Source organism: Notolabrus celidotus, chromosome 14 (assembly GCF_009762535.1).
Source record: "Notolabrus celidotus isolate fNotCel1 chromosome 14, fNotCel1.pri, whole genome shotgun sequence".
In the NCBI taxonomy this organism is placed as follows: Eukaryota; Metazoa; Chordata; class Actinopteri; order Labriformes; family Labridae; genus Notolabrus; species Notolabrus celidotus.
This window is the reverse complement of record NC_048285.1, coordinates 32,926,520-32,947,155: the sequence shown is the minus strand read 5'-3', so window position 1 is coordinate 32,947,155 and position 20,636 is coordinate 32,926,520. Positions and strand designations below refer to the sequence as shown.

Genomic DNA, 20,636 nt, shown 5'->3' with positions numbered 1-20,636 from the left:
GATTATTTTTCCTCAAAGATGACTTTGGAGGTTTTCCCGTCGTATTAAATCCTCTGAGACGATTCCTCGGCTTTCTTTACATTTAATAAAAACACAATTAACCAGTGTCAGTCACTTCCTCAAGACTTGTCAATGCTTCATTGACCCAGGAGACAATGTTATGAAAAAGTAATAAAAAACTGACTGACAGCATGCAGACCACTTCCTCTAATATTGCTGTGGGCATGTAGCAGATAGCAGACTTTGTTCACAGCTTCATATCGCTTCAGATTAGACGGCCTTACAGAGAAAGTGTCGTCGTTCTATTTGCATGAAAAATGAGGCACAAGTTATCAACACAAAAAACAGAGCACAACAAAGGAGAGTGTGGACCGCATCAGACAACATGAAGCATTTTCTTATTTATCATTTTCTTATTTATCTTGTTAATTACATGCAAAGACTGGATTGAAAACAAACTAAAGGTTGAGGTTAGTGCTGTGGTTATGAACATTTTCAGCAGGGTCAGTAGGGTCTTGCCTTTGTTTGGTTTTAAAGCTCAAGTTATTCTGCTTTTATCTCATAAAAATGTCACAACTGCTCCAAGAAATGAGCTCCAAGAAATTGCAGAGCACAGGCCGTGTGAAATCATCATGCCCTGGCTCCATCAGCACAACATATCAGCACCCAATGAGTCTGTGTTTTGGCTTCCCCTTTTGCATGCTGACCATACAAGGGATGAGCCTGAAAGTCATCTTAAAGGTGACATATCATGCAAAATCAACTTTTTAATGGTTCTCTACCTGAAATATGTGTCCCTGTCTACAAACCCCCCGAGAATGAAAAGAATCCATTCTGCCCCTGTTCTGATTTCTCCACCTTTCTGTAAATGTGTGCTGAAACCAGCCCTTTCAGTTTTCAGTGTTTTTGTTACGTCACAACAATATCCGGTCTGTCACGGAGTCAGAGCTCGGAGCTTGTTCAGCCCATAGACTGTATAAAATACAACTCAACCCCTCCTCCGTTTTTCATTCCCTGCACACATGTGTGCTAACAAGGAGCTTAGGAGGGAGGCATGCTAGTTGTAGGCTGTCTTAATAAACACAAAGGTCGGTTTTACTCCCCACGTCTGCAGATTTGAAGATCTAGTGGATGATTTTTATTTTCCACGGAAAAGTGCTAGCGCTAGTTAGCATAGCTACATAGCTACATGTCGTAGCTGTAGCTGTAGCTGTGAACCAAGACATACGTCGACATACTGACAAACAAACCAATCCTTCAGAAAGGTCCTGCTGCCTTTCTGGCAGAGGTCGGTTTGACTCCCCACGATGCCACATCCACTTCCTGAGGGGGCGTGGTCAGAGAGAAAACAGACTGTTCTGAGGAGGGCTGAAGAAGAGGGCTTTTCAGGCAGACCAGAATCTGATTTCAAAGTGTTTTTTTGAGCATAAACTTTAAAGACATGTTTTGGGGACCTCTTAGACCAATATATGTTGATGAAAAAAGCGTGATATGTCACCTTTAAAGGCACGGATACTAGGAATTGTATAGGACAGCTGAAGAGAGACAGGTAATGTGGGGAGTAGAGAGCAGGGGGAAGACATGCAGGAGATGGTCGACTGGCCAGGAATCGAACCTGCGACCCCTGAGACGAGGACTGTAGCCTCTGTATGTGGGGCGCTTAGACCACTAGGCCACCAGCACCCCATGTTATGCACATCATTGATGCATCATTGATGCAGCATGCACCACCTGAGCTCCTGCAGCTCCAGTCATCATCCTGCAGTTGGTGTCACAACGTCTCCAATAGAGCTGTGTGCACACATTTGGCTCTATCGTACAATAAAGGAAAGCTTGTTGTGTCATGTGTTGAGAAAGTTATCTGCAACTGTTAGACGATGTCATGCAAACAAACATTTCATCCATTCATCAACACAGGAGAATTAAAACAGTGAAAATATGTTTCCACTGTCTTCACATGAAACAGATTACACAAACACACACACACACACACACACACGCAGAGAAAGTGTGTACGTGTTTCACTGTTACCGTCGAGGGAGAGTAACTCAGTGTACTTGTGTGTGTGTGTGTGTTTGTGTGTGTGTGTGTGCGTTTGTGTGTGTGTTTGGCCTGTTGTTCTGCATGCTGAGTGTGTTTTTTTTTTCTTTTTTTTGCAGGTTGTTTGATTTATTATTGATCAGAGGCAGAACAGTAGCCAGAGTGCAGAATGAAATGAAATAAAGAATAAAATAAAACCCAGCTACAGATCAGCGCTGCAGAGGGAGCTGAAAGATGAAGGTGAAAACAGAGACGGGGGGAGGGAGGAAAAAAAGGGTACTAATTTTACTTTATGCGCAGTTTGTTTGATGAAAGTCATGCCTCCAGTTGACCATCAGCAGGAGGCCTTGTTTCTAAAAACAAAACACCCACATTTGTTTAGTAAATAAACATCTATGACAGCAGTTTTTATGATTATATCACGCCTTAGAGCTTCACCGCTTCCCTGAGTGACAGACGGATCCTGCTGGCTTTCTGCAAGACATCAACACAGACAATTCAGCTTCTGAACTTTTCTTCTTCGCCATGTTTGTGTTGTTGCTGTGTTTGTTTATTGCACCAACTGGTCGCAAGAGAAGTCAGTGCTCAAGCTTTTTTGCTTCGAGAAGTTTTAATAGAGTTATCTTTTCAAAAGCAGCAGTTGTCCTGTGCTAACTGTACCTAGCTTGCTAAGAATGGATTGCGGAACCAATAGCACCAAATAAGCATCATCTGCTCCCACTATCTGCTTCTTCTTAAGACTCAATTCACAAAACATCCTGCTCTGATGATATTCCAGTGAAAACACGCCCTTGAACTTTAGCAGCCCGGTGCAGTTTGCTCTTGTTTTGTGTCTGACTGTAGAGCGGAGCTGTCAGCATCTCCACTCTCTGCATGTCAGCATGAGCTGGGAGGAGTGGTGACAGCATCCTCTATAACACTGGTTGCCAAAGTGGGGGTTGGGACCCCTTGGGGGGTCGCCAGGGACTGATGGGGGGGTTGCAAGATCCCATCCAAAAAAGTGGGTCTTTCAAAAGCTTTCTTTTTTGCTTCTGAATATCTAAAATTGTATATCTTATCCACTATTATAAAAATATAAATAAAGATATTGGTTAAAATGAATGCACATCAGAATCTGTGTATCCTATCTCTGCTACAGACTAAACATGAAGATTACTTTCATTCTGCTTTCAACCTTTTTTCAAGGATTCAAGGATTCAAGGTATTTTATTGTAATACCAACACAAGCTGTTGCATGATATGGGACGAAATTTCGTTTCTCAGGTCCCTTATAAAGCCATAAAGAACACACAAAAAATAGCTATGAAATAAAATGATGGTATTTTGGCTTTCAGTGTCTACTGTCTATTTTTGGATTGGCCTATTAGTGCTTGCCCATGGCTGTAAGTAACTTTTAACCAACCTAAGTAACAGCGTCGGTCCCGAGTCTCTTGCCCCGTTATTTTGGGGGTCCTGGGCTGAAAAGTTTGGGAGGGAACCCCTGCTCTATAAAGAATGCCAGTGCAGCTCCCCAGACTAAAAACAGAAAGTCATCCTCATGAGTAAAAGCTCCAGACCAAGACCTGCTCTCTTACTGTAGTAATATTTGATACATAGTTTGTTTAGGTCAAAGGCAGAGCCATGATGTTGAATTCATCTTTGCATACTTCATCCAAGCCTTTCTTACCGTCAGGTGAGTATAGAATATTAAAAAACTGATATCAGTTATCAGTATCAGTGGGAAAAAAAACAGTTATCGTGCATCCCTTTATAATAGTAATGAGTTTTTGTCTCATTTGCAGGTTTAAGATGATTAAAAGCTACACAAACTGCAGACAGTGATGACGGGAGACTAGGTTGAACTCGCCCATTCTGCAGAAAATGAATTTGCCACGAGCGATGATTGTGAACTTTAGCTTTAACTTTAACCTCTTGTTCCTCCCCTGCTTGCATCTCTCTGCCATATATGGTCACTTCTGGCTCCAGAGAACCAACATGCATGCACAGCAGTGGTCAGATGTTGAACTCAAGGCTTCATTCACACAGTCAAGGAGCCGAGGAGTGACGTCAGCTTGGCTAAATCCATTAGTTATTCAGTTTGTGGACTGAATATTCATATTTCACAATTTAGTGACGTTAATCTTTATAAAACATGTCGTTCATTTCAATAAGTGTCTGCTCCACAGCTTTATTGGAACATCAGACACCTGCTGAGAAGAAATGAGCCGTAATGATTTTTAGGTGAAGTGTTCCTTTAAGGCCCAAACAAAAGTCTAAAATGCAAATGTGAATGTGTTCCCTTACATTAAAACCTGGTGTTTAAAACAGATTATTCATTCCTCATTAATCACTTAGTGACATGTTTAAGTGCTCCGCCGCCCTGACAGCCATGTGCTTATCAGCCCTGTCTGACAAATAGCTGACTGTCATTCTTTTCTCCGTGCTGGTGTCGCTGCAGACTCACAGAATAACTGTATAATCACCTCTCATTCATCAAACTCTCAGCCCTCTAAGTCTTCTGAACAGAAGGCCGACAGAACATTTCTGCCTCATAAGGACACTGATAGTCTCCCGGTGTTACGGAGCGGCGGCTGGTATTCACGACGTGCTGGAGGAACGAGTTGAATGACGGGGTCGCCCGCGGTGTAATAGGACACATTAACAGCTTTTCAGACATAATTGGGTTTCTGAGCTTTGGCTGAATGGGGCCCGGCGAATAGAAACGCTTCGCTCCTGAGTTCCCATAAGTCACTGCAGTCACGAGGTTATCTAGTCCTTTTCTGTCCATCTCTCTTTTCATCGCTTGTCTCAGACTCTCTGATCGTTTTCGTCACATGTAGCTTCTTTTGATTTCCATAAACTCCATCCCCACTCATCTCTCTCTTTACATCTCTTTTACCTCCTTAGCTCTATATTTACACTCCCAGGGGCAAATTCACAAGGAGGAGATTAATACGGATTACCAGGGATTACTATCTGCCCCATCTCAAGGTCTTACTCACAAAGCATCCTGCGCTGATGATATTCAAACATAAACCATAATCATAGAGTTCACAGCTCGGTGCAGTTTGCAGATGAAGCTTGCAGATGAAGCTGATGTCACCTCTGCTCTCTGCTGCTGCTGTACCTGTGCTCTCACGCTGACGTAGCTGAACTCTGATGATGAGCTGGGAGAGGAGGGAGTGAATGTTTTTTCAGACTAGATAAATATAAAAGGAGATTTAGATGTCTGAAATGCAGCTCCCTAAGAAAGAGCAGGGCGTCCAGATGTGTGGAATTGTGCAAAAGAGTAGCCTCAAACTCAGTTCTGTGCATGATGCATGAGCTGTCTTTATCTGAGGTCTTGGTTAATGTTGTGTTTTATGTTGTGACTGTTAAATCTCACACCAGTAGAAGTAAGTGTTGTAGTAAATACAAGGAGACACCAGCAGGGGGAGTAGCGTGAAACTACTCTCTCCTCTCAGTAAATATTCAGACGATCTCAGGAAAGTTTCGTCCAAATTTCTGCACATTTCCTGGAAGTTTACAGATAAAGGCAAACATTGCAGTACCACTGGATGTGTGTGGGGGCAGTGTGGTGCAGTGTAGCCAGATCAGCAACACACAGAAGAATACTTTAGAAAATGACTGAATTATAAACTTACCGAATCGTCCAAACAACAGAACATCTGGGTGGAGATTGGATGGGATGGATGCCAGTTGGACGGCAGCAGAAGTGGAAGTCCATGTGAGACCGGTTTGTTCAAGCGCCCTCTAGTGGATGCAGTAACATCCATTCCAACTTAAAAGACCTGTGGGAGTATAAAGGAAGTTAGAATGTTATATACGTCTGTATCCTTTTATTGACTTTTAAAGTGCAACATGGACTCGCCCCTCTATTTCTCTGAGCTTTTATCCCCCTACAAACCTGGACACAGTCTGAGATCCTCTGGCAGTGCTCTGTTAGCTGTTCCAAGGACGCGACTGAAAACCAAAGGGGACAGGGTGTTTTCAGTCAGGGCTCCCAGAACAGCCTGCCAGAGGAGATCAGACCTGCAGAGTCAGTCCCTTGTTTTATGTCATTATTTAAGACACATGTTTACAGAAAAGCTTTTATTGTGTGATTTTATTTAATTTTAACTCTGTTTTTAAGGGTCTGTTTTATAAGCCTGCATGCTTTTTAGTTTTTATTTCATTTTATTTTTTATTGCTCTGCTTTGCACTTCTTCTTCTTGTTATTATTGCCCACTGTGAAGCCCTTTGTTACCTGTATTAAAAAGTGCTATATAAATAAAGTATTATTATTTATTATTATTATTATTGTTAACAGCACAGTGTAGCTGCAGGTACTTTCATGGGTTCATGTTTAGTTTCCTATGTGGTTGTGTTGTTTAAATCAAGGAAAGTTTGTATCTATTCTCCTTTCAGGGCTTTTACACATCCACATGCATTAACACCTCCTTGTAATTCCTGTGTGATGGCACCATCTCCAACACATCTACAAAAAATACACCCCTATAAGAAGGGATCCAATTTAGTCTGAAAGCATTGACAGTTTTAAAGTTGTGCAAACAGCAGGAGTAGTAGGACGCCATTTGCTCCGGCTGCTTTTAAACTCGACCCGGGCTTTGAGAGTCAGACCGTTTCTCTTTGTCTCATTCGCTCAGGTTCAGAGGTTTCAAAACTTCTGCAGCGTTTTCATGAATCCTCTATTCAGTGCTCGTTTAATAGACTCACCTTTCTAAGGCTAACGCTGCCCTGCAGGTGATCCTACAGGAGGGCAGAGGATAGAGGCTGCAGTGTTTCAAATATTTAGTCTGTGTTGTCTGAAAGCACCGCTCACACTAAAATAGGTTCATGCAACACTCATGTGAGTCGATTACATCTAGCATCAGTCAGAAATCTACCATCATGTGTGTGTTTCTGTAACATGTGAGCTTCTCTCTGCAGCTCTTGCCTTAATGTTGAGATGATTTCAGGCCACAAAACAAGAGCAAGCGGCGTGGTGTCGATACAAAGTCCTTCAACCCTTCTAGAAATGCAGCCTACCTTTAACTAAAATTTAATGTCCCTCAGTTGAATAATGAATGATTTATTTCTATTTATGAACTGATATCTTTGCATCTTTATGTCCTCCAATGTTTCTAATTTTCAAACTGAACTGGATCTTCTAAAGTTTTTGGTGTCACATTGTCCCAGTGGTGACATGTTTATCCTAAAAATAAAACTCCCTCCTCTCAGATTTCCATTTTAAGCCTTTCTTTTTTTTTTTCTGTTTCAGCCTGAGTGATTATTTTTTAAATCAAATCAAGTCCTTGTGTAACTGGGTCCTCTTAGTTCACTTAAATCTCTGAGGGATGCATGAATAGGAACAAAGTGCTTTAAAACTAAAAAGCCTTCATAAGGTTTATTATGAACCTTGGAAGAAGGAAGGAAGAAAGAAGGGAGGGATGTGTGAGTGTGTGCTGTAGGTGTGTGTGTGTCGTCTGAAAGTTGAACAAAAAGGAGGGTAAGATGAGCCAACAGGAGAACATAATGAGAAAGTAGCGAGTGAAGGAGACAGATAAAGAACAAAGGAGGGAACAGATAAAAAGTTTGGAGGCAGAGCTAACTCTCGGAGAATTAAAGGATGGAGCACGGCCGCCTGGAAACAGAAACAGAGCAGAGCGTCCTCCTTCACACGCACTGCTCCTATCTTTGTACCTGAAAGCCAAACACTCCTCTTTTCTGCGGTTCATTTTAGGAGTTAGCTCACAATATTTTGTAACATCTTGAAGTAAAACGCCTCACGCCTGAAGAGGTTTGTTAAAAATATTAATGAATAACTATTTTAGAGGAGACTGAGTTCTTCTGGTTTCTAAAATAAGACTTAAAAAGGGAGATTTGGTTTTCTGAGTGTGACCGAAATGTCCAGAGAGAAGTCATTGATGGTCCAAACTGTGTGCTACCTCTTCTCTGCAGCAAAGCTCTTAGTTAGAATAGTTTCAATATTTCCTTCACATTTAACATTCACATTGTCTAGACTTAAAACAAGTTTGACTCTTTAAGTCAAGGAACAAATCATCCAGAGAGTTTTCCAAGATGTTTTTAACCTTGCTTTTTCAGATTCACGGTGCAGCAGATGTTAGAGATGCACAAAGGACAGATCTTGACTGAAATCAGAGTATTGTCCACAACATGCCCTCCATGTGCTTGCAGTTTAAAGTTGCTTAAGATGTAAGGAGGAAGGGTTAAGGAGTGTTTGGTCAGTGTTTTATATTCCTGCAGATCATAAACTGAAGTATCTAAAGTCACATTATGTTTCTTTCAGCTCAGAAACATTTCACAGTTGAAGCCCATCCTTTCCTTCAGTGACCTTCAGATAGTAATGAATATATATGTAATGTATGTGTATAAATCTTATGTGCTTTGGCAACAACACGTCTTTGTTCATGCCAATAAAGCAAATTGGATTGAATTGATAGTAATCCAAGCTTTTATCTGCTCCCAGGCTCGGTTACTGTAACTCACTGTGAACTTGGATCACTCAGTCGTCCCTGTCCCGCCTGCAGCTGGTCCTAAACGCTGCTGCCAGACTCACACCAATCACATCATAACTTCTCTTCACTGACTGGACTGACTTTGAGGTTCTGTTATGGCCTGGCTCCCTCCTAACTGACCTCCTGTGCCCTTATATGGTCTTTCCCCTCTATTGACCCTTTAACATCTTGCCTCAAAACTTACTTTTATACATCAGAGTTTGAGTCCCTTTGGTTTGAATAGGCAGCCTGTTTTTCCTTTTTCTACATGTTGTTTGTTGCGTCTTATTTTTGTGTATTATGCAGCTCTTAGGTCACCTGCTGCTGTTTTGAAACGTGCATGCTTGATGGGTAAAGTTAGTCGTTGGTTGTTAGTTTGAGTTGAAAGTACCTCAAGTATTTTTGGCCTAATGTGCACATATCATTAATAAGGACGGTAATCCAGGCACTCTGTATTTAGGTCAATTTCAACCTGTTGCCACAAATCAGGCTGTGATAGCAGAGACCTTATCCTGCAGAAAAATTTCATCCTGTGTCCATCAAACCTCCTAGAAGTGTTGCTTTAACATGCTCAAATTCTCATTTTAAGTTCCTGAAAAAGTTAAAGAAAGTCTGTTGTCATCCTGCAGCAACTTTAAATTTCATGGCTTTAAAGACTTAAATTTGTGGTTTCTTGTTCATCGAAAAAGTCTCTTTGCATTCGTTTTTGAAACACGACTCATGACGCACACAAAGCACCATGACTGCATCATTGAATGAACACATGCTCGTATTGTCCCACACAGAGCTTCTCTCTTCCTGCACAGTCTCAAACCTTCACTCTCAGCTCTCTCAGCTGAGTCTCTGCCTCGTTGAACCTGACAGTCTGAAGAGAGAGGAGGTGAGGGAGTAAAGATGAGCACGTCCTCACCAAGGCCACACTGCTCTAATATTATCTAATGATACGAGCGTATTGAATGGGAAGAAATTAGCATTCACTCAGCATTGATCGGCGCGGCCTCTTTAGACACTCGAGACGTCAGCTGATCTCCAGCGGCTCTGAGCAGCAGACCGATAAGTGTTTCTCCTCTCTGAACTGTTTTCCAGGAAGAGTGAATGTCTCCCGATTTGATTTACATTCCTGCCAAGGCCAACATTAACTGCTCTGCTGTTTATCTTTCTATGAGGCTCGTTTCATATTGACTGCACATCAGAAGAGCCTCGCAGGAGTCAAACTGTAAACTCTCTCTGTCTGCCTCTCAGCTGTCTGATGTACTGTGTTTCTGTGAGAAGCAGGTAAGCATTGATTTGGTCATTTGTGAGTCAAAGCTGTCTGCTGAAGCTGGGATCAAATCTGACTGAAAATGCAACGAAATCAAGATGGCACAAACCCACCCAATTTATTTCTACCATCATGAAGCATTTCTGCAAAATCTGCAAAGTCATCACAACAGAGAGAGAGACAGAGAGAGAGACAGAGAGAGAGAGAGAGAGAGAGAGAGAGAGAGAGAGAGAGACAGAGAGAGAGAGACAGAGAGAGAGAGAGAGAGAGAGAGAGAGAGAGAGACAGAGAGAGAGAGACAGGCCGAGAGAGTGTGAGTGTGAGTGTGTGTGTATGTGTGTGTGTGTGTTAGTCAAATATTTCCCTGACTCCTTTCAGCAGCTCGGGGTCATAAACTCAGCGCTGAGATAATCTATTGCTCTGAATTATTTACGTCCTATCAGATGGCTCCATCTCCTCTGTCGCCGGGCGGAGTTGGTGGGATAACAATGAGATTGCTTTATTTTCAGTGAGCACAATTTTCTTTTATTTATTACGGCTTTAAATCTGTGTGAATACTATTTTACCAGACAGCCTCTCCTTATCTGATGATGCATCTGGTGCACCGAGGGAAGGAGCTGAAAATCTGTAGCCTGAAATGTTGTATCTGAATCCAACCTGCATGTTTGTTTGTTTGTTTGTTGTGTGTGGTGCATGAGCATCCTTAACATCTCCTTATTGCTGTTTCCTGATTGTCTTGCTCCATGTATTTTATGTGCAAGGACACTTTCTCAAAGACTCATATCATGTCCTTGTGTAGCTTTTAGTCATTTTTAATCGAATGGTGCTATTTGTACTTTTCTTTTCTTCTCTTTTTTGTTTGTTTGTTTGTTTGTGTTTTGGTTTCTCCTCTACCTTCTTATTTTGATCTTATTTTACTCTATTTCATCTTTGTTTAATCTTGATCTTTTTAGGGAGCCTTTTTAACATCTGGTAAGAGACTACGGATGTAAACTAGCCTTTTGGCTAACTCTTGCATATTTACAGAAGTGTTTATTAATATGCATGGTCCTTTTAAATAATGAATACAAATGCAGAGTGACTCTCTTGTCTTGTTGATTCAAACAAAGCAGAGAAAACTCAAATTAGCAAAGACACGCACACACAAGTTCCCTGTCCTCTGAAGACCTTCAAAGTTTCTAATCATGTTGGATGGCCTTCGACACGTTCAACTACAAAGTGGAGTGGTGTGCAACACTTTAAAAAACAAAACAGAAGAAGATTTGAGGCAGACATTAAGTGTTTGTTTGAGGACCTGCCTCTAAAGACTAAACCTTTAAAAACAATCAGAATAATCCTGCCGCTCCGTAGACCCGCTCCGCCCCGGGCCGCACATCTTCCTGTTTTCTATGTTCTTCTTTCATGTTTGGTAAAAACCACAAACCAGCCGTGACAACTTCTCCTTGGATCTCTTTGACCCGTGACTCACTTTGAAACGAAAGAAAACCTCAAGGATTTTTGTCCAAAGTGCTTCCACTCATGTCTGTTTAAAGTGGACTGACAGAAACCTGCAGCCAAACTTCATTTCCTATTAGACCTCTGTGCTTTGTGAAATCCTCTCTGAACAGACCCTCTTCCCAAAATATCAGATCAAATATGTTTATTTTGTTATAGTAACAAGGTGTTAGAGGATAGTAGTAGAAAATGTTTACAGATCTACAACGTGTAAAAAGTCCAAATTGATATGCATGCTGCAAAACCTGTTCCTAAAATCTTACATGATTGTCAAGCTCTTCTTAAAGCTACAGTGCATCATGAGTTGATCTTTAGTTTTGGATTTACCTTGTGTTTCCTCTCCGTCTGTTTTCCTTGTTAGTGTTATTAGTGATCCATGTCTTATGTTGTCTTCCTTGTGTGTTTTATCTTGTGTTTCCTGATATATGTTGTAGTTCTTGCTCCCTGTGTGTCCAGTTCAGTTTAACTTCCTGCCCTTGTGTGTGTGTTTCCCTCCTCTTTGATTACCCTCATTAGTTTCACCTGTGTCCACACCTGCATGCTCGTTACCCTGAGTGCATTCAGTTTCTCTCTTGAGTTGGATCATCACATCTTCTGTGTTCACTGTGCTCTGCATTCTCCCTGTGATTTCTGGTGGTCTCTGTGTTTCTTTTGGACATTTTAGAAAGTTTTTTTGCACCTTTAGTTGTTAAATCTTTAATTCTCTACACATGGATCCTCCTCAGTTTTTTCCTCAAAGTGACTCATTGAAAGACTTGGAACTTGTGTTGCCTCTGTACCTCTTATGACTTCACTGATCTCCTCCTGTACTTGCATAAGTAGTATTCTGAAATTCAAAAAAGGTATCACTCACTTTAAGTCCTTCTCACTAAAAATGTAAACAGTATGTCTCAGTAAGTAAATAAAAGTCCTAGGTGTAAATTGCTTCGTCTGACACTGACCCGTTTGCAGCGGTTACATCTCAAGAGCTCTAAGATGTAGCTGTAACACTTGTTGGTTAACGTTAGGCTGTGTTTACGCCTTCCTAAATCTCATGTGAAGACAAAAGCATACACCCACACTCACAAAGTCTCACCACCTTCTGGTTCCAAGGTGTCCAAGTTTACTTCACTGACAGTCATCACCAGAGCAGAGAGCATCTGATGACTCTGCTGAAAGATAACTGGACTCAGATACGAGGTTTTCTCAAGTGACTACTGGAAGCATCAACTTTTTGAGAATCCTCCCCAGCAGGTGTCAAACTAATACCTGTCTTGCATCCTGTTTCAAAGCTGCAAGCCTTGTTGATCTGTCTATACAGCCAACAGCCTCCTAATGAGATGTTACCATGCTCTTATTTTCAGTCTGGTTCCTTCTTGGTCCCATCAAACATAATTCCTGTTTCACAGATCCAAAACTGATCCATATCTGATAGATCAAGTCTGTATTGTGCATCTCTTTGTGTGATTTGTAGAGCATAATGATGGAGGGTTCTCCTCTAACAGATTCCTTTAACAGTTCTGTTTCTTATGTAGAGATCCACAGGAACAGGTATTGCCCTAGTAAGGATATATCCATATATTAATCCAGGACTGGAGACAGCCTGAAGGATGCTTTTTCATGACAGCCAAAGAAAAAGTCAGAATATATCAGAGGTTTTTCTTTTTTCACTCACACAAATTTCAACAGTCTTTGGCGACAAGAGATTTATCATCCGGCAAAACCCTTCCAGTTTCTATTTCTTATTTTGCATAGCTAGACGTGAGACGGTCCGCAGAGAGATTGCATCCTGCCACTTTAAAGCAGTAGGTAGGACAGACCGAGTGGCGTCGGCGGTGCAGACAGTCCTGAGGGATGACTGTCTCTGCTTCAGTTCCCATTATGTCACCAAACTGGGGCGTTGTCCACACACCTGATGGCTTCGCTTCCTCTGTTTCTGCAGAGTGAATTATTTTAACGGTCTGCAGGGAGTGTCTGACATTTGGTAACAGCTGGCTCAGACGAAATGACCTGAGTGGGCTGTGTTTATGTCTGTGGAGCTCCTGATTGGCCACAGTAATGATTGTCTGCCTGCTCTTCTGTCTCCATTCAGAGGGCAGAGAGGGCAACAAAAAAAAACCACTACTAATACAAATGGTCTGAAAGCAGCGAGCAGCCCTCCTGGGTTGGAAATAAAGTCAAAGAAAATTAGCTCCACAATCCAGAAATATAAGGTGCCGAGTTTTAAAAGACAATCTATGTTTTTTATTTAATCCAAGTCTCCTGAGTGTGTGAACCAGAGTGTGAAAAATAACACTACGGCTATGTTGGCAATTCTTTTGGCTTTTTCATGCATGATAGCACCTTCAGTTTTTGAATCAGGTCTCTCTGTGTGTATTCGGTGTTTGCTCATGAGCATGAATGCCTGTTTGTTTGTGTAGAGTGTGAGTCAGTGAGTGCAATTAAGGGTTTGTGTTTGTATGGACAACTTCACAGTTTTGACTTTTGTCGCACTGTGCTTTTTCAGAATTGTGTGTTTGAGAGAGAAACCTGTGATTTCTCTCACCTTGGGACATTTCTGCAAGTGTTCAGTATTGACCGTTTCCTCACAGCCTGGAGACACAAACAAGAGCACACAGAGGGAGCGCCCTTCCTTTACTAGGATTGCAATTGAGAACAGATATTTAGCATTACATCTGGCGCATTTGAAGAGTATACATCACTACCCGTTGTGTCCATTGTCATATTGTTTTGGGGGACAGGAAGTGACCTGCTCCACACTTTATTGGCCCTAAGGGTGGAGCAGCAGAGGAATAAACACCGTGCTTTGTGCTACTTTATTTTAAATCCAACCGTAGTTTGTCAGATAAGTATCAAAGTGAACTCAAAAGTAGACTAATCATTTCAAACACCTTCATCTAGTTAGGCTCATTTTTAAACTAGAAGAGTCCCCCCCCCTCCTGCTGGTTGCTAAATAAAATGCATGCTAATGCTACTTCCTCATTGGTTTCCCTTCTCAGACCCACAGCCTCTGCTCGTTTCATATTTATAGCCCAGGATCGGAGGTGACACCAACCATAAAAACCGGAGGCTCGAGATCTCCTTCTTTCTCTGCAGGCCTGGGATCCCTAAAATAAATGATTAATAATATCAATATACATTAATAATAAAGTGTGAGCAGAAAGCTCTCAGGTGATATAACTCTGATGCAATCCACCTGCTACCTCAGACACACAGAGGCCTCCCTTTACTGTTTCTTTAGCTTTAAACAAAAACAGAGTTTACTCCGAGGACTTGAGCGTGAGAAGTTTTTAAGGTAAAATCAGTGAAAAGAGGCATTAAGGTTGAACTTGTTTTAAAAGGAGCTTTTAAGTGAAAAACATGTATTGGCAATAAAGGGAGGTTTGTTTAGACACAAGGGATTACAACTGCCTAAGGGGGGAAGTGAAACATTAAAAACAAGTTTTCACCTTGCTCTCTAGCTCTCCAAACTATTTTAAGCTTCAAATAAATCATGTCAAATGCTGTCTCCTACTCTGACCTGAGATTAAAACTGAAACTGTCTGACAAACATGCTGGTAGAGCTGTCCATGGTGCTGAAATAACAGACCTGCAACAGAGACTCTCACAATAGCATGATGATTTCCATGGTGCATCCATGGTGCTGAAATAACAGACATTCAATAAAGACTAGCATGGTGCTGTCCATGGTGCTGAAATCACAGTGCTGCAATAAAGACTAGCATGGTGGTGAAATACCAGACCTTCAATAAAGACTAGCATGTGCTGAAATAAAAGACCTTCAATAAAGACTAGCATGGTGCTGTCCATGGTGCTGAAATAACAGTGCTGCAATAAAGACTAGCATGGTGCTGTCCATGGTGCTGAAATAACAGACCTGCAATAAAGACTAGCATGGTGCTGTCCATGGTGCTGTCCATGGTGCTGAAATAACAGACCTGCAATAAAGACTAGCAAGGTGCTGAAATAACAGAACTCCAATCCAGACTAGTATGGTGCTGTCCGTGGTGCTGAAATAACAGACCTGCAGAGACTCTAACAATAGCATGGTGCTGTCCATGGTGCTGAAATAACAGACCTGCATCAAAGACTAGCATGGTGCGGTCCATGGTGCTGAAATGACAGACCCGCAATAAAGACTAGTATGGTGCTGTCCATAGTGCTGAAATAACAGACCTGCAACAAAGACTAGTATGGTGCTGTCCGTGGTGCTGAAATAACAGACCTTCAATAAAGACTAGTATGGTGCTGTCCATAGTGCTGAAATAACAGACCTGCCACAGACTCTCACAATAGCATGGAGCTGTCCATGGGGCTTTAATAACAGACCTTCAATAAAGACCAGCATGGTGCTGTCCATGGTGCTGAAATAACAGACCTGCAACAAAAACTAGCATGGTGCTGATATAACAGACCTTCAATAAAGACTAGCATGGTGCTGTCCACGGTGCTGAAATAACAGACCTGCAACAAAGACTAGTATGGTGCTGTCCATAGTGCTGAAATAACAGACCTGCCACAGACTCTCACAATAGCATGGAGCTGTCCATGGGGCTTTAATAACAGATCTTCAATAAAGACCAGCATGGTGCTGTCCATGGTGCTGTAATAACGGACCTGCAACAAAGACTAGCATGGTGCTGTCCATGGTGCTGAAATTGCTGCTGGTATCACATGCTTCAAGAGGGCTGGATTTTCACACCCAGAGAAATCATGACTGTTAATTTACGTGTGCAAAATATATAAAAACATAAACTTAAGGAATACAGATGCACTTAAAGGCTGCAGGCCACATTGCACACAAACACATGCAAATAACGCACACTCACAAAACACCTTTCATCATCCCTTTACCTTCCGCTCACACTCACTTATCAGCATATTTACGCACATTCTAGCACAAACAATGACCTGTAAGCATGCGTGTGTGCCTGTGTGTGTATCTGTGTGTCTACACCTGTACAAATATAAAGGTGCAACTTTGTGAGAGAGACAGAGAGTGTGAGAGAGAGGGAGAAGAGGAAGTGAGGTTTTGAGAAGTGTTTTGTGGTGATAAAACAGCTCTTTGTTTCAACTCCTCTGTGCCTCTCAGACACACACACACACACACACACCTCATGCAACGCTGAACACAAAGTACCATTATAGCCACTTAATCTCCACTCGAGTTCTATATATCCAATATAGAGAAAACTTTAGAGAATGAAGTCATCCCTCAAACTGTCTGCAGAGCAAATGATCGGTTTTCAGCGAGTTATCATCCAAACACTTCAAGCAGAAATTGAGCTTTTTATATTTCACTTATTTCTTCTTCTGCTGTTTCTTACTTGCTGCTTTTTGTTGTGGGGCTGCACTGGATTTCTAATAAAAGGCCAGTCAATCAAAAGGGGACCTGGCAAACGTGCAGGGAATGTACGGTTTTGATGACATGGTCTAACCTTCGGTGTGTGTGAGTATAAAGAGACTAGAAATACAGGTTACAAACCGGCATTGGCGAAGAATTTAAAAATACAAGATATCTGCTTATTTGGATTCCCAGCTGGCCAAGTTTAGCATCCTCTTATTAAGTCTTTGTAGTCGTTTTTCCTCATGCCACCTCGGACGAGCAAACTGTAACTTCTGAGATTACAAGATCAACTAAAAAGACTGAGTGACTTGCAGCAGTAAAGTTTCTGGCGCCAATTTTTACAACCCCTTTAAAGACCTTCTTCAGGATGAGGCAACAGTCTCACCAAATCAAAGAGCTGTGATAAAAACTAACAAAGATGCAGCGTAGGCAGAGAAAGGTAGGGGATGATGCAAGACAAGAAAAATCTCAAAAAGCCAACCGAAGCAAAATGCAGGGGTTTTCCTCTGGTTTCTTTTGTCATGGTGACTCAAGTACTCTTTAAACAGTGTGTCAGCAAAAAAGTTAACAAGACTGGACATGAGATTTTTAAACCAACATATAAAAGAAACAATATTTCTCTTCCCTGTACCGGCGAGGTCGTCCTGCCTACACTTCTTACCCCTGGGCCTCAGGTTAGCAGATAATACTGTACAAGTGTAGTTTATGTGAGACAGGATTTGCCACAGCTCTTCCCCTGAGCCCGAGCAGCTTCTTCAGTATTGTTAGAAAAACAGGTCGATGAGAGGGCAGAACATGGACCAAATGGAGGTGTCTAGACATTAGGTGCAGGATTTAGAGGAGCTGACTCCTGCAAAGCAAAAACACTAAACACTTGTTACAGAAAACCACATTCGGACAGATGGTTTAGCTCAGTTGACAGAGCAGGCATCCCATGTGCAGAGGTCAAAAATAAAACTACATATATTACAGTCATCTTCAGCTGTCCTATAATAAAGTCAAAGAGGCTCAAACAGTATAAGAAAAAGAAAGCTACATTTTGTACTCAGTGTTTTTCTCCCACTCGTCGTGCCTCTCAATTGTTGTAACTCGGTTTGGTAACACAGAAAGAAAGGTCAGAGCTTGTCAGTGTGCACAGCTGTGGTTGTTTTCTTAATGAATACTTACAAGTGCCGAAGAAGTGCATACACATGCAACTCCAAGTACGAGCAGAGAACTATTGTTTATTCATTTTGCTCACATAAGTGAAGCAACAACAGAGCGAGGCAGGATGAGGCATTGAGCTCGGAGGTTCAAAAAGAATGCCTTTTCTCTTTAATGCTGCAAACTGGCTGCCTCTGTCATTTAGGGGAGGATTGAAAGATGCAGCCTCGGGCAACAGGACAGCTTGTCAGGATCAGTTTTGAGGTAAGAACATCAGAAATGGAGGAGAATGGAGCTAAAATTAACCCTGATGCTGCACAGAGGGGAAAAAAATATGAAGGTTCTTTTTATTTCTAAAGTCTGTTAAACATCCACGATGTTCACTGAGAGATGTCACCTACACATCTCTTTTCTTAACACGGTATGTGTGCAGATGACGCAGCTTTTCTCACCTCCTCTCAGGGAGCAGTCTGTGGTTTAAATGACCCAGAGCCGTTCATTTAACACCTTAGATTAAAGCCTAGTGTTTTTACTCGGCTCGCTACAGAAACTCCACACTACACTTTATCTTAAAGCTTCACTAACACAACACACATTCATTACATCCCTGTCTCTGGTTTAATCATGTGTCAATGTGATCAGGCTATTCTTGAACACCTCCTTTTATACCTGCCGGTCCAGAGGCTCAGACTATTACACCGCCATGAGCCTGAACGTCAGAGGTGAACTTTCATTCAGGTTCCTGCTGAGAGGAAAACAGGCGTCACACGGCTATTTTTACCTGACTGCAACATGGACACAAAAACACAGACCTGATCTGCTTCTTTTCATCCAGATAACTGCTTTGTGTTTAGATAAATGTATCTGTTATTATTTGTTATCTCTTTATTTATGTAACTGCTCACACTGTTACACAACCTCCAGACTGATGAAGTATTTACCTGTTAGTGTTTGGTGGGTTTATTTTTGCATGGTTTTCTTTTTTGTGTGTGTTTTGTGCTTTTTGATTCATGCACTTCATGGTTTGTTTCTTTAACAATGTAAAAATCAATATTTAATACCAGGATGCTTTCAACATTCAGCTATGCTCACAAGATGAGAATGAACCTTGTTGATCCAAATAAGCTGTCATAGTTAGAGTCAGCGTGTCCTTCTTATGCAAAGTGTAAAAACTAGGGCTTCAAAAAATAATGCTAATTCTGTTTAATGCCACATTTTTTGGGATGCAAGATAAATGCATACACTTTTTAAGATTGTGACATTCTGCCTTCCTGTGGGAAATCAAATAGTGGTGCAGCAGCAGGAGTGATGTGGAGGGAAAGAAGAAGCAAACCTCCATGAGTAGAAATGGATAAAGAAATGGAAACATGACTCTGTGTAGGACTTTGTTCCACATTTTCAAAACTGTAAGATCAATAAAGTTTGAGTTTATCACTCAGTTTACCTGCACAAAGACGACTGCAGGTGGGCTCCCAAATTGGCTGCACGTGTGAAGAGGTCTAATGTGTGGCTGAATGCAAACTGTCCCCTGCAGCTGCTGTGGGAAAGTCTTCCTCCTCCTCCTCCTCCTCCTCTCAAGTATCTCACCCAAACTTTGTAGCAAGTCCCAGAAGTCAAAACTAGTAATCCAATGTTCAGATCTGTGTTAAAATCAGCAGGGCAGAGGCTAGGACGCTAATTGAACGAGGCCACATAGGGTTACATTAGGATGTGTTCAAGGTCGGGTGGGAAAGACGAGGATTAGGCGAAGGTAAATAAAACCTCATCATGATGCGTTCAAATGTCACATCAAGATAGTTGTTTTACCAGCAATATAAAGTCGAGATTGAATATTCACTTCCTAACATGAACTCTAATGAGCTCAAAATACATCATCAAAACTACTGATGCCAAGATTCTCCAAAGCAAATATTCAAAAAACCAAAAAGATATTTGTCAACTGAAAAAAATCCCTTAAGGTACATTTAGAAGAGATAAACAATGTGCAGCTAATTTCGATTTAATTAAGAGTTAAGCACAGACAGTAATGCAATAAACTGTGAGTTAAATTTTAATCTTTTGACAGCCTGAGTAGAAAATATTGACAAACAGGATGAGCAGCAGGGGGGTTAGTTTGCATCTTGTGTCAAATATTAATGTGTAAAAAGCTCAAATGAACCAAAACATCTTGTAGAAACATTTCTCAAAGACGACATGAATAAATGTCACACACTGCATGAATACATGTGAAAGAGTGAGGAGTCAGTCGCTCCTCTTTGATGTTTCCTTCACATGTTTTTACTCAAACTGTATTTCCTTGTTTCCTCCACAGGTTTATTCTATTTCATGTCACCTTGATGACTTCCTCGTTGGCAGTCAGCTCACTTGGGCACTGAGGGCAAACCACAGTCAGCAGGAACAGGCTGCACCCAGGGAGCTTTGAGTCTATGAGCTCCAGAAGATGAGAGGCCACAAGAGCAGAGCTCAAAATAATGACTGCAGGTTCTCAGGGTCTCCTCCAGCTGAGTTGCTGAAGCCTGCAGGCTGAAGCTTTGGGACCGGGGGAACCACATGTCCCAGGAGTCTGACACACCGCGGTTTAAGGCATCAAAACACTGGGGCTGGAGAAGCTGCGAGGATTCAAGCAGAGGGCTCGCCAACAGGGGAGCTCTGATATGTATGCATAAAAGCTTGACGCTGCAGGCTACACGCCAGTCAGTCCACAGTCTGAGATTTATTACCACCGTCTGAATATTTCATTCAATAAGGTCTGATGATGGATCATCATGGTCTTGACTCATGCCTTTTCATTCATGATCAGTCAGATTTATTCAGTGTTTGCCACTGTGTCAGTTACAAAGCAAACTGGATGAAGCTCAATATTGAGGCGAAAGGCAAAGATACAGACGACATCAAC

At 41.7% G+C, this 20,636-nt stretch overlaps 1 long non-coding RNA gene across 3 annotated transcripts in view; it reads right to left on the bottom strand.

Moving 5' to 3' along the window:
• Positions 1 to 19,454, bottom strand: part of LOC117824900 — a 208,852-nt gene extending 189,398 nt beyond the window's left edge. For all 3 annotated transcript variants that reach the window (XR_004633741.1, XR_004633742.1, XR_004633743.1), the window contains exons 1-2: positions 19,185 to 19,454; positions 5,664 to 5,810 (exon numbers count right to left, since the gene is read on the bottom strand). This is a non-coding gene — a long non-coding RNA (uncharacterized LOC117824900). The remainder of the gene's footprint in view (positions 1 to 5,663; positions 5,811 to 19,184) is intronic.
• Between the last annotated feature and the right edge of the window lie 1,182 nt (positions 19,455 to 20,636).